The sequence below is a fragment of the Puntigrus tetrazona genome, unplaced genomic scaffold (assembly GCF_018831695.1).
Source record: "Puntigrus tetrazona isolate hp1 unplaced genomic scaffold, ASM1883169v1 S000001140, whole genome shotgun sequence".
Classification (NCBI taxonomy): Eukaryota; Metazoa; Chordata; class Actinopteri; order Cypriniformes; family Cyprinidae; genus Puntigrus; species Puntigrus tetrazona.
In genome coordinates, this window is record NW_025048726.1 from 153,078 (window position 1) to 167,600 (window position 14,523).

Genomic DNA, 14,523 nt, shown 5'->3' on the forward strand with positions numbered 1-14,523 from the left:
TCTGTAAACAAAAACGTTTGTAAAAATTACATTTATATTATTTTACTTTTTAACTCTAATCTAAAATTGAAACAATGAGGTCAATGTAATTGCAGTCTCATAGTTATGTTGGGCATATCCTACATTCACTCTTTGGTCTGCTATGGTTTAAAATCCAAATCGCATTCTCTCGTGTTCATAAAAGTGTGTAACACCCTTCCATACAGTGATCATAAAGTATGGGTAAAACTCACAAAACCTTCTCAGGGATTTGGCGTAGAAGGTAATTTCATAAATGTTCCCAAAGCAGTCAGTAGTAGTGTTAAAACAGTCAGGTGCTGTAGACGGTGACTTTGTGACTGATCTCCTGAAGCAGTTCTTTCACAGCCTTATCCACATCCACCAGTTCATTGGCCTTGTCCTCCAGCAGCTTCTGATCTACATCATAGTTCTTCTCAGGATCTGAAAAACACAGACATATTGTTCTTTTAAGCGAGAACATTTAAAAGTTAATGTTTTGTGATGGTTCTCTTCTAATGCTTTAATTAGAGATGCGTTATTGACATACTTTTTAGCAGCTGGAGTTTGTCGCTGGCCTGTAGCAGCCATGTTTTGGCTTCCTGTTGGAGTTTCTCTGCTCTTTTCTTGGCCTCTGCCACTCCTTCTGCTTTCTGTGTGATCACCTGCTCGACACTACTGTACTTGTCCTTCAGCTCTGAATCCAGATCCTGCATAAACAGTCATGTATAGTATAGGTTACAAACCCACAACACTTCTTAGCAGAGATGACGTATCATATCCAGGTGATTCATGCACCTTTTGAGCTGCTCAGCAAGTGCAAGATGGCGCCGTTGAGGTCGGCTGCCGTCCACGACCGCTCCCGGCAAAACTTTCTGTTTTTTTGTTAAGTATGTTTGTATTTTAAATAGTCTACGCTGTTTTTTCTTTATATAAGATGGCTATTACTACATATGACCGAGCCACTCTTATATCTATTGGTGTACAATGCACCCACCTTTCGCCGTTTTTAAACCCGGACCCATGTTGGCGGCGAGATCCTGTCGAAGACAAAGGACGCGACCCGCACCGGCATCCACGAGAAGCGAGCCGGCATCAGGAACAGGTTGAGGGCACGCTCACGCCGCGCTCCCCTACCTAGTGTCCTGTTAGCCAACGTCCAGTCTCTGGAAAACAAGCTCGATGACCTCAGGGCAAGGATCAAGTTCCAGAGAGACATGGTGCGGGACTGCAACCTCCTCTGCTTCACCAAGACATGGCTGAACCCAGTGGTACGCCATACAACCGGCCGAGTTTTTTCTCTGTTTACCGCATGGACAGAACAATGGAGTCGGGGAAGACAAGAGGAGGTGGAGTGTGTCTGATGGTGAACAATCGCTGGTGCGAGTTGTTTACCAACCCTCTCTCACGCTCCTGCACACCAAACCTGGAACTTCTGACCATCAATTGTCGCCCTTTCTATCTTCCACAAGAATTCAGCTCGGTCATAGTCAGTGCCGTTTATATTCCACCTCAAGCACGATCACCTAACATCACACCAGTCACAGCACCGGGACGCCGCACTCATTGTGATGGGGGATTTTAACAGTGCAAACCTCAAGCGCGCACCGCCAAACTTTCACCAGCAACTCACCTGCCCCACCAGGGGCGAAAGGACACTGGATCACTGCTACACACCCTTCATAGAGAGCTACAAGGCAAAATCATGCCCACCGTTTGGTAAATCGGACCATGACGCCATCTTCCTCGTGCCTGTTTACAAACAGAGGCTGAAACAGGAAGCCCGGTACAGAGGAGGTGTCACGCTGGTCTGAGCATTCGGTGGCCGCTCTGCAGGACGCTTTGGATGACGCAGACTGGGCCATGTTCAGGTGTAGCTCCGAGGACGTCAACGTGTTCACAGAAGCAGTGATGGGATTCATCGGGAAACTAGCGGATGACACGGTAGAGAAAACAGTCATCAGGGCGTTTCCCAACCAGAAGCCGTGGGTAAACCGTGGGTAAACTATCCACGACTCTCTGAGATCCCGCCCGCAGCCTATAACACGGGGATAGTGTTACGAGCCTCCCGTTTGTCTAGAGGGGCACGCAAGGCTGTAACAAATAAAGTCTACAAAAACAAAAAAAAAAAAAACGTCGGACGGTCACATCAATCCCCTGATCCAGAAAAGCACAAACGCAGTCTCGAATAAATATCTTTCATTTATTTAAGAACAGATGAATAACAGAGGAAGCAAATCTTCAGGAGAGGCAAGGCCAACATAATAAACAAACTACATTGAAAAAATATAAATAACCTACTCAAACGAAAATAAATAAATAACAGAGTCTTACCTTAGATATTTAATCTCTCCCTGAAACAGTCTACAGTCCCCTCGTGTTTCAAACAGTCCATCATTGTTCCTGTGCCGAAGAAACCTCTTGCCTCTTGCCTGAATGATTACCGCGCAGTTCTGGCGACGGTAGAGATGAAGTGCTTTGAGAGACTCGTCAGAGACTTCATCACCGCATCACTACCGGACACACTCGACCCACTACAATTCGCCCACCGCCAGAACCGGTCTACGGAGGATGCCATCACACACCTCCTCCACACAACCACGAGCCACCTGGATTTTAGAAAAGGGAACTATGTGAAATTGCTGTTCGTGGACTATAGTTCAGCGTTCAACACCATAGTTCCCTCCACACTCACCTCGAAGTTGGAGGTCCTGGGACTCAGCCCATCCCTGCGTCACTGGATCACCAACTTCCTGACCGACAGACCACAAGCCGTACGGATGGGAAAACACACCTCATCCTCCCTCACTCTCAGCACTGGAGCCCCTCAGGGTTGTGTTCTGAGCCCCCTGTTGTACTCGCTGTACACACATGACTGTGTGGCCACTACAAACTCCATCACCATCATTAAATTTGCTGACGACACTGTCGTGGTGGGCCTGATATCCAACAACGATGAGATGGTCTACCTTCAGGAGAACAATCTGCTCCTGAACGTCAGAAAAACAAAGGAGTTAATAGTGGACTTCAGCACGAAAGCAGGTGCGCTCTTACCATCCCATCATGATCAAAGGGGACCCCGTGGAGAGAGTGGACAGTTTTCGGTACCTGGGTGTTCACATCACGCAGGACCTGTCTTGGTCCTGTCACATCAACACCCTGGTGAAGAAGGCCCGGCAGCGTCTATACCATCTGAGGCGCTTAAGGGACTTCAGACTCCCATCTCAGGTGCTCAGGAACTTTTACACCTGCACCATTGAGAGTGTCCTGACGGGAAACATCACCTCCTGGTTCGGGAACAGCACCATGCAGGACAGGCGAGGCCTTTCAGAGGGTGGTGCGGTCAGCTGAGCGCACCACCCGCACTGACCTCCCTGTGCTGCAGCACATCTACAAGAAGCGGTGCTGTACCAGGGCCAGGAAGATCGTGGAAGACCTCGGCCATCCCAACAATGGACTCTTCTTTCTGTTGCGTTAAGGAAAGCGCTTTCCTTCCTGAAGGCAAACACAGAGAGAATGAGGAGGAGCTTCTTCCATGAGCCATTCGAGTCTGAACCAGAGAACACCCAGCGCCTAATCACCGGGATTCCCATGTTCACCCCTCTTTCCCCAGATACCCACTTACAACTGGACAATTACACTGGACAATACTCCACTAGTCACTTTACATTGGACATTCACACAGCCACTTTATATTTTATACTTTATTTTATTTTTTACCTTTTATACTTTGTACACTTCTTCGTATATATATATATTTTTTATATTTTATATTTTTCGTTTTCTATTCCGACGCTGGAAGGTTGTAAAAACATTTCACTGCATGTCGTACCATGTATGTATGTGTATGTGACAAATCAAATTTGAATTTGAATTTTGAAGTGCCTTGATGCTGTCCGCCTCTTTCTCTGTGCTGTTCGCGCTGGTGGAGGTGTTGAGTGCCTTTTCTTTCAGCAAAGCTACATCGCTTTCCAACTTCAGCAGCCTTCGAGCGGTGTTACTCAGTTTTAGCTCCAAGTCCAACGCATTTTAAACAAAAGAGTCACAAATTGCTTCAAAGATCAAGTCCAAATTACTAATGACTAAAGAATGGCTAAAACGGTCCCCTTTGGAACCAATGGCTAGAAATGTAGACTTACGGAGACCAGCAGGTCTTGCGTTCCCTTGATGTCAGCGCTGGCCTGTTTCAGAGCCTCGGTCACTGAACTCTGGGCGCTCAGCCTGCTGCAAGGCCTCCTTCACCATCTCAGAGGTGTCTTTCACATCCGTCGCCTCCTTTCTGTGAAAACCAGACAATATACAAACATTTACATTCATTTCCAGTTATTATTGTCATTTGACTGCACAGACACTACATTTTACTTTACTATTCTCCTGTTTGATACTCTTAAGTGCTTTGACACAATCTGTATTGTTAAAAGCGCTATATAAATACTGATTAACAATGAACCGGTCAGTAGGTGGCAATGCTACCACATTCCACAGATATGGTACATTTTAGTGAAGTGCTTCTCAACCAGAATCCCACTCAAAATTGCTCATTCCAAAAATAGTTTTTCCTTCACGTCAGATTTTTCTACTAAATGTTTTTGCTTTCGACAATTATTTGTACGACAAACAAGTCTTGTACTACGCCTTAATTAAAAATGCTATAAAGACATGATTTCTATTTTCCTCTGATACTTTTGTTCCAGTCAATTTTCACATTTTAATGATTTAGAAAACATTATTTCATGCCTATTTTTGTTTATAAATACCTGAAGGCAAATACATATCTATAAATAGATGTACTCCCGACAGCCGCAGATTCTCTCTCTCTCTCTTTCTGTCCTTCTTTTATTCCTTTCTTTACTCTTTCTTTCTTCAGGGAAACTGACAGAATTAAACTGACCGTACATAAAGAGCGAGAGATATGTTGCCATGTAATATTCTCCATAAACTCTTGCACAATGACTTCCTCACAACACTCACACATGCATCAAAAACAGAATTGTGATAAACTCCAAAACAATTGCCTGATATTAACACAAAAATATCAGAATTCAGAGGAATTTAGTCATTTCTTCAGCTCTGGAATGGGATTCGTGCTGTAAAGGCTTTTAACAAGTGGGTTTAATGAGGGTTTAACAAGTCAGGGATAAGGTTACCTTTCTGATCTTCTTTGTGAGGCCAGCATCGTCACATTTATTAATTCGAAGTGTTTTAAAAGAAACCTTAACACTTACACAGCTTACTGCTAAATGAGCAAATAATGTCAGATCATTTCAAACCTGCTGTTTTTTTCTATTTGTATTTCACACACACTCAAAAATGAAGGTACAAAAGCTGTCACTGGGCGGTACGTTTTTAAAAATACACTTTTGTACCTATTAGGTTGTCACACCTGTGGACTCTTTTGTTGTTGTTTTGTCTTCTCCCATGTGTTCAGTGTCACCTACTTTCTATTAATTGTCTAATTGTGTCTTGTTAATTTAGTCAATTCCTGTGTGTATTTAAGTTCCAGTTTGCTTCTGTTTAATCGTCAGTTCTCGTCTTTTAATGCGTGTGGTCCTTTTTGTCCTGCCTGCTTGCAGCTATATTGCTATTTTGTTCGTTTTTAGAGGATTAAAACTGTTTTAGTTTATTTTTCTCATTGAGTGCTCCTTCTCTAAACCACACCGTGACATAGGCTCAAATATGTACCTTTACGAACTAATATGTACCTTTTAAGCTACCAAAATGGACCCTTTAGGTACAAACATGTCCCTTTTAAAAATCTACCGCCCCAGTGACAGCTTTTGTACCTTTATTTCAAGAGTGTATTTGCACTAAAAGGTATAATATACAGTATTATCATAATTCACTGTGTTCCTGTCATAATCCTTAGAAATAGCAGAATGTATCGCTTAAAGTGCAACATAACAAACAAATACACACATTAACCCTCTGTCCACTAAAAGACACTGCAATCATCTGCAAACGTACAGGCTTTATTCAAATATATTTACACTAAATGTATAATTGAAATTACATTTCATTATATGACCAAATTAATTTACAAAACCACAAGCTGGTTTTAGACAGCACAGACTCCTTTTGCAAACCAACTAAAAATCTATTACATCTAAACATGAATAAATATGAATTATATGTACAATTTAGTGTCTAGTGCCTCGGTCTGTTCCTCTTATTTACACAATGTCCCATTTCTCCCTTTTTCTCTCTCTACTCTCATTCTGAAAAACACGCTTTAGCTAAAAACCCCAATCTCTATCTGATCTCAGGCTCTGGTTTCTGCTGGTGCTGTGTGTTCAGCTCCTCCAGGATCCACACAGAGCCCCTCACCGGACTGAAGGTGACCAGGAAGCAGTTCTCCGCACTTCCTGTGTCACTCCTGCTCTCCTATACAAACAGTCGAAAAGCATTGATCTAGACTGATCCCAACGACACAATCCAGCCGTGACTCTGCTGTGATTCAGAAAGTGTGTGTCACTGGCCTTACACCTGTTCAGTTTAACCAGGGGTGGCTCTCAATGTCCTCTAAACTGGGCGGTCTGATGCCGATGCACTGAGACACCAGCGAATCAGCTGACGGCACTCTGTTACACACAACACAGTCTTCAGCAACACAAAAGCACACGCTTCACCTGGATCTGGACGTGACGTCTGTCTCTTGCCTGTAGACAGCTCTCTAGGGAAGGTCAGCCTGCTTTTGGAGGTGACCCTGCGTGCTCCTCTGAAGGGGAAACAGCCGCACAGGATGCTGTAGAGCGTCACCCCGACCGACCAAACCGTGCCGGTCCTGCGTGATAGCGGTGCTGCCGAAACCACTCAGGAGGGGCGTATTCAAGAGTGCCTGAGAGACACAACAAGACCACAAACGTCCGATCAAAATCTTCCCTTTGCTGTTCACAAACGCATCACTGCAGTGAGATCAAAGCAACCTGCAAAGTGTCGGTAGGCCGAGTCTTGCAGCAGATCTCCACAGCCGAAGTCCAGCAGCTTGATGTCGTGTGACTCAGTGGAGATCAGCAGGTTCTCCGGTTTGACGTCCCGGTGCAGGACTCCGCGGCTCGCGCAGTGTTTCAGCGCCGTGATCAGCTGCAGCAGGACTTTCTTGGCCAGAGTCTCCTCCAGACATCCGTTCTCCTCGCAGAAACTCTGGAGATCTTGGCAAGGAACGGGGCGCTCCAGGATCATGGTGTAGCGTCTGCGATGGTCGAACCACTCCAGCAGCTGCAGGACGTTTGGGCAGGCAGGAGCCGAATTGACCAGGGTCATCAACGCCACCTCCAGCGGCAGCAGACCCTGACCTTCCTGCAGAGACCAAAGATCCGTTACATCCAGAGCTGAATGCAGATTCACAACAGATTCACCTTCAACTCACCACTTTCAGCTTCTCAGGCGTCCTGCTTTGCAAACGCATGCTTGATGGCAACCTGTGAACAGATCAACCGCAGGAAATCACGCCTTCACTGATATCGCCAACTCTAAAAGCTGTTTGAAGGAGGCAGGGAAGGAAACGTCTTACTGGCAGTCTGTCGGACCTGCGTATCCCAGCATGCACCGAGCCGAATCCACCTCGGCCCAGCAATGGGCCCTTGGCATACGCTTCTGAAACGCACAAGAACATGTATAAACAGAACATTTTCTATTAATAACTGAGTCATGACATCTTTGATAATCCTGACCTCTGCGGGAGCGCTTGGCTGGTCTTGTGTTGGAGGTGGACGGCCCTTCATCCTCCCGGCCGCCGCTCTGCCGCTTCCTCTTCCTGTGAGGCTGATCTGTGGACACAGAAACAGCCAGGTCAGAAGGCAGAGGCGCGATGTATCCTGGTAGCTCTTGGCTCAGGGGCTGCTCTGGGTCACGATCACCAGAGCCTCGTCTCCCATCCTCCTGAGCAGCCGTCTGAGAGATAGCAGCGCTCCTGGATCTGGAGCGGCCCGAGGCTGAAATATTACACACTTACAATACTTCATACTGTTTTATTAACAGTCAATAATCAAAACCTTATTTAGCACAGTTTATCTGTCACGTGGAACAAGACACGCATCACTTAACTTCAATATAACAGGTTGCACAAGCTGTCAAACAATGCACATACCAATAATAAATATCCTAAAATAATCCATTAAAAACATACCTCGTCTTTCGTCCGAGTGAGCCATTGACGACTTCCTCCAAACTCCAAATAGGGAGAAAAAAATAAAATGTATAAAATAAAATGAAATACAATAACAATACAAGACACAACTGCAGTAATAAGTTTAGTTATAGAACAAATAACAGTTTAAAACTCTTCTCCAAGAATTTTATTTTTATTTTATTCTATTTTTATTTTTGCTGTGTTGCACATTTTATATTTTGTATATTGTACATAATTCTCTTTATATCTGTCTTGTCTTGTTATCGTGTTGCACTGTAGAGTTTTTGTCACTAAAACAAATTCCTCGTATGTGCAAACATACCTGGCAATAAAGTGATTCTGATTCTGATTCTGATCATTTTGATTTCTAGATATTTTTTCCGAAACGTATGTAAGAAAAGCATATTTTGCAGTTCGGCAACAAAAACAAAATTGGTCATAAAATTGAAAAACAGAAGGGAAGGACTAAAAGGAAGTCCAGCTATTCTTGTCTGGTGACCATCTGTTAAAAATGAGCATAAATTATATTATTATTTGGTAAGCTATTGTCACTTTTAATATGGGGTGTAAGCTGTTTTGTCTGTCATTACAAATGTCCCTATAGTGAAGTTTGCTGATATGATCAAACCAGTGTGCTTTAAAAAATAATAAAATAAACTGAGCTGCATTAAAACACAATGGAGCTCAGCAAGAGTTTTCTGCTTGTAATTATGGAAATTGCTTGATTTATTGACTTGTCTCTAAGGGTCCTCGCTCTTACAATACTAAACACAATGAAAATGAATTGATTTTTGAAAGACACAGACCTTGTTTATGTCTGTGTTGTGGTTTGTGATGGTGACCCCGAGACCTTTTGTACGCTGCCATCTAGTGGTCGTTTTATGTTGTTGACATTTTTAAGGTTGATATTCATTTTAGTAGAGTTGCATAATGTATTGTTGGAAATTAGCACAAATGAATATAGAGCCAATTCATTTATTTATTTATTTAAAAGTTTTGCCATAAAACAACATATATTGACATTTGTATTTCATATTAAAATCAGTCTACAGTAAAATGTACTACAGATTCACTCAGAAACTGCATTTGTTGTAACGACTTGTGGATGTAGCTTCGAAATAATTCTATTAAGATACATTGGGTATTAACATAGCCTGTTTTCGTTGTCCTATAGGCTTTCTAAATTTCTAAATCATTAACATTCCATTTTAAAATGAACAATATCATAAATTCATTTACATGAACCTATAACACGCATATATTCTTTATTCTCACATTTACTGAACTTCTAGAACATAGAAGGATACTCTATTTTATTTAATTTTTCCCTGGTGCTTCTTACATGGCTGAATAAATTCAAATGTAATATAGGTTAAGATTAAAATACATCTGCAGTATAAAGGAAACACAAATTAGGGCTTAGCGTCTTTCCATTAACATCAAACAGTAAACGCGCAAGTGTTTAGGGTCATTATTTAAGAAAAATAATTCGAAAAAGGTATTGCAGCAGAAAAGCAAACTTCAAAAACCTGTTCTAAAATTATGTTATTACTATAGGTAAATGTTGTAAGGTACGGGTAAGGTTTGTTGAATAAAGGTTTGTGTTGTAGAATACAGTTAGGTCCTGCAGAATACAGGTAAGGTTTGTTGAATAAAGGTTAGTGTTGTACAGTACAGGTAAGTCCTATAGAGTACAGATAAGTTCTGTAGCATACAAGTAAGGTTTGTTGACTAAAGATAAGTGTTTTAGAGTACAGGTACAATTTGTTGACTGAAGGTAAATGTTGTAGAATACAGGTAAGGTTTGTTGACTGAAGGTCAGTGTTTTAGAGTACGAGTAAGGTTATCTTCTTGAAGAGGGGGAACCCCACTGTCCTGCCGGGACGATGGCAGCCGGTATTCGATGGACGCGTGGGAGAAGTGGCGTCTCGTGTGCTTGCACCTCTTTCCGTGGAGGATATTGAAGATATCTTTCATTTCGAACTTTGATTACGGGCTATTGCTGATCGGATTGGGCATAGCCCTGGTATATCGACAAATTGAGAGAACGAGGGCAGCTGTCCACAGCCCCACAAGGCTGCCTGGAATAACTGAAGTAGTGGGCAGATCTGTCGGGACTCAGACTGTGGTTGTAAACCGCACTTTGGATAACATCATGGGGAAGCTCGAGGCTTTGCATCGAAAAATGGATCAATTTGGGGACCACAATGGACAATAGAGTTGTTCGGAGTAAACTGCTTACGACTACTCGCACCAAGCCTAAACAAATTCCATTCCTATCTGGTTTCGACTCCCTCTACCATGCACTGCTGGAAAAACAACTCCCCCGGTAGATCACGGCAGTGAAGACGCTCTCGCACTCCTCACCCCCACCTTTCCGCCTGCCTGGCAGACAGGTCTGGATCAACGCTGCATTGACGGCTGCCAGAGAAGGATGACTGCTCGCCAGTGGAGGATCCCAATGACCCAGAGACTTTACATTGTTTTACATGTTGTCAAAGTGTCTAAACTATCTTCTTCTATTGCGAAAAACAGACAGGGTCAAAACCAGGGAACTCAGAAACAATAATCCACGAACGATCTAACAAAGAAACAGGCGAAACAATGCAACCTGCAGGTGAGTGGCTTGCTACAGTTTTTATAGTCCTGGAACAGGAAGTAGCAGCAGAGGGAGCGATCGCAGATCACCCAGGGGTAAGAGCCCCCTCTTCTGGCTTGGTGACATAGCCCCCCTCCTAGGAGCGACTCCTGGCACTCCATAAAACAAACAAAAAACACTGTGAGCTTGGGAGGGGGTTCCGGGAGGGGGTCAGCAAACGGAGTCCAAGGAGGAAGAGATGGAGGGAGGAGCCAGGGAGAAAACAGAAGGAGTCCGGAGCGGGAGGCGATCCAGAGCCCAGCCATGATGGTCAGTGGTGGAGCCGACGGAGGGAGGAGCCATGGAGAGGTAACTGTCATCGACTCCATGGGGCCGACCGATGGCAGCGGAGCTGGTGGTCGAGGAGACTGAGGCGGAGGCGGAGAGCCGAAGAGCCAGGGTGACACAGAGGCGCTGGAGGTCCTAGGTGACACCGCAGGCTTCGGCAACTGATGCGGAGACGGGGGACGAGAAGGACGCGGTGAAGCCAGAGGACTGAGGTGGAGCCGGGGGGAGGGAGAAGCCTGACAGAGCCGGAGGGATGGAGGGACGAGGCGGCTGGAGGAGTGGAATCCTGAGGCGACGGATGGTCGACGACCGACCAAGGCGTAGCTGGAGAGACGATGGAGCCTGGTGGAGCTGGTGGACTGACGGAGCACGGTGGAGAGGAGGAGCTAGAAGCCCAGGGGAGCCGATGGGTCTACAAGCCGAGGTGGAGTCTGGGACTCGGAGGCGGAACGATGAAGCGAGGATCCTTCACCCACGGCGGCGATGGAGACTGGCAGACCCGTGGTGAGCTCCAGGTGGAGGGCAGAGGATGAGTGCAGGGGCTGCTGGGATCCATCGGCGACGTGTAGCAAGGGTGGGAGGGTGGGATAACTTGAGGTTTTGCCCGAGGCGCGGGCACTGGAGGCTTTGCACGGCAGGTGGCCATCTTGGGAAGCGGCTCTGGGCAGGCGGCGGCCATCTTGGGAAGCGGCTCTGGGCAGGCGGCGGCCATCTTGGGCAGCAGCTCGGGCAAGGCGGCCATCTTGGGCAGCGGCTCGGGAAGGCGGCCATCTTGGGCAGCGGCTCTGGGAAGAAGGCGGCCATCTTGGGCAGCGGCTCTGGGAAGAAGGCGGCCATCTTGGGCAGCGGCTCTGGGAAGGCAGCCATTACTGGAGTTGATGCTGTATCCTTTTCCTCCTCAACACCCAACGTGAAAGCTGACCCCACAGTCACTAAACCGAACTCAATAAACTGTGCAAGCGACTCACGTGGACCCTCACGAACAAGTTTTGTCTTGAGTGGCTGATTTACTCCTCATGATACAACTCAATCAATAAGCAGTCAGGTATGTCAGAGAGGTAAGCCATGTCCAGAAACTCTTGAGTATAATCCTCAATTGATCGAGTGCCTTGCTTGAGGGCCAATAAACGTCTAGCGAGGGTCCTACCTAGACATGGATCAGGTGAAAAGCCGCTGGATCCTGGTGTGAGGTTGCATTCTGTCATGAATGAGGGGCCTGAGGCGTGCGGATCCATATGCAGGCTTTTATTAAACGAAGGCATGGTCATAGCAGGCAGGCGTCAAACAGGGCAAACAGATGTATAGGAGGCGAGGCAATAACAAAATCCAGAAACAGGCGATGGTCAGGTCAGGCAGCAAACAATCAGAAAACCGAAAAACAGACAGGGTCAAAACCAGGGAAATCAGAAACAATAATCCACGAACGATCTAACAAAGAAACAGGCGAAACAATGCAACCTGCAGGCGAGTGGCTTGCTACAGTTTTTATAGTCCTGGAACAGGAAGTAGCAGCAGAGGAGTGATCGCAGATCACCCAGGGTAAGAGCTCCCTCTGCTGGCTTGGTGACAGGTCCCCTAGGAGCACAGTCTGGGTTTGTTTTTGTTTTTCTCGCCTCACCCTTCCTCATGTAAATGCTGTACTTCCTTATTTCTGTCATCCCATCATGTCTAACCCCATCTTGTATCTGGATGTGGATGGGATGATGGCCCAAAGCATTTCACTACATGTCGTACTACGTATGTCTGTGTATGTGACCAATGGAATTTGAATTTGATTTGATTTGATTTGATTTGACTAAAGGTAAGTCCTGTAGAATACAGGAAAGGTTTGTTGAATGAAGCTAAGTGATTTAGAAAACAGGTAAGTCCTGTGGAATAGATGTAAGGCTTGTTGAATTAAGGTAAGTAATTTAGAAAACAGGTAAGTCCTCTAGAATACAGGTAACGTATGTTGACTAAAGGTAAGAGTACAGGTACAGCTTGTTAACTAAAGGTAAGTCCTGTAGAATGCAGATTAGGTCTGTTGATTAAAGGTAAGTCCAGTAGAATACATGTAAGATTTGTTGAATGAAGGTAAGTGATTTAGAAAACAGGTAAGTCCTGTAGAATACAGGTATGCTTTCTAGACTAAAGGTAAGTGTTTTAGAGTACAAGTAAGGTCTGTTGAGTTAAGATATGTCCTCTAGAATACAGGTAAAGTTTGTTGACTAAAAGTAAGTCTCATAGAATACAGGTAAGGTTTGTTGAATAAAAGTAGGTGTTTGGCAAAAAAATCATATTTAATGTGTCCAAAAGCAGTCTAAAGAGATAAAGACAGATAAAAGACTGAAGTAAATGCATGTAAACACAAATGTAAATGTATCTTTATACACTATATTGACAAAAGTTTTGGGTCACCCACTTCCAATAAACAGGTTGAACTACTTTATTATTAATTTTATCATTAAATTTAGTATGTATTTATTATTATAATATCCATGAGTACAAATCGTAATGTTAAAGCATACAATGATGTTCTAGGGAATTGTGGATACAGATTTATGGACAGGACTCTAACATGACAATGCCTCTGTGTATAAGGCAAGTTTAAATAACAAATGATTGATTGAGTCACTGTGGAAGATCTTGACTGTTCTTCATAAAGCCTGATCCCAGCTGAACACTTCTGAGTGTGCGAGTTTAAATAACGCAGCTGTAACGTAGTAACAAACACAACACGACTGGTGTCTGATTCAGAAGCAAATCCACAAGAGCACAAGAACAATGTCAGAGCTGTAGCCCAAGACTGATGATACACAGGGCAATTGAGAATAGGTAACAGATCTTTATCTGGATCGTTTAGATCAGTCTGCGGGCTCCATGTATCATCAGTCTGCGAGCCTCATTGCTTCAGGACAGGTCCAGCTCCAGTCTACAGCCATGATCCCGGTCCATATCAGTGTCATTTTCCAGCAATAAAACCAACAACTGAAAATAAACAAATGTAAAAATATTTTGGAGTAAAGAGTGATTTTCTTTCACAATACACTTCAGTCTTCAGTGTTGTTTGCATATTTTAAGGTTTCCTCAGATTGATTGATTTCCTTGATTTGAGAAATTTACACAATAACAATGTCAGTTTCACACTTGAGTTTATTCTGATTTGAACTTTCATGGTATTCACAAGTTGGTCCAAGTATCTGTAAACAAAAACGTTTGTAAAAATTACATTTATATTATTTTACTTTTTAACTCTAATCTAAAATTGAAACAATGAGGTCAATGTAATTGCAGTCTCATAGTTATGTTGGGCATATCCTACATTCACTCTTTGGTCTGCTATGGTTTAAAATCCAAATCGCATTCTCTCGTGTTCATAAAAGTGTGTAACACCCTTCCATACAGTGATCATAAAGTATGGGTAAAACTCACAAAACCTTCTCAGGGATTTGGCGTAGAAGGTAATTTCATAAATGTTCCCAAAGCAGTCAGT

At 44.1% G+C, this 14,523-nt stretch overlaps 1 pseudogene; it reads right to left on the reverse strand.

The window, feature by feature from the left end:
- Positions 1-301: 301 nt before the first annotated feature.
- Positions 302-5,173, reverse strand: LOC122341144 (annotated as a pseudogene).
- Between the last annotated feature and the right edge of the window lie 9,350 nt (positions 5,174-14,523).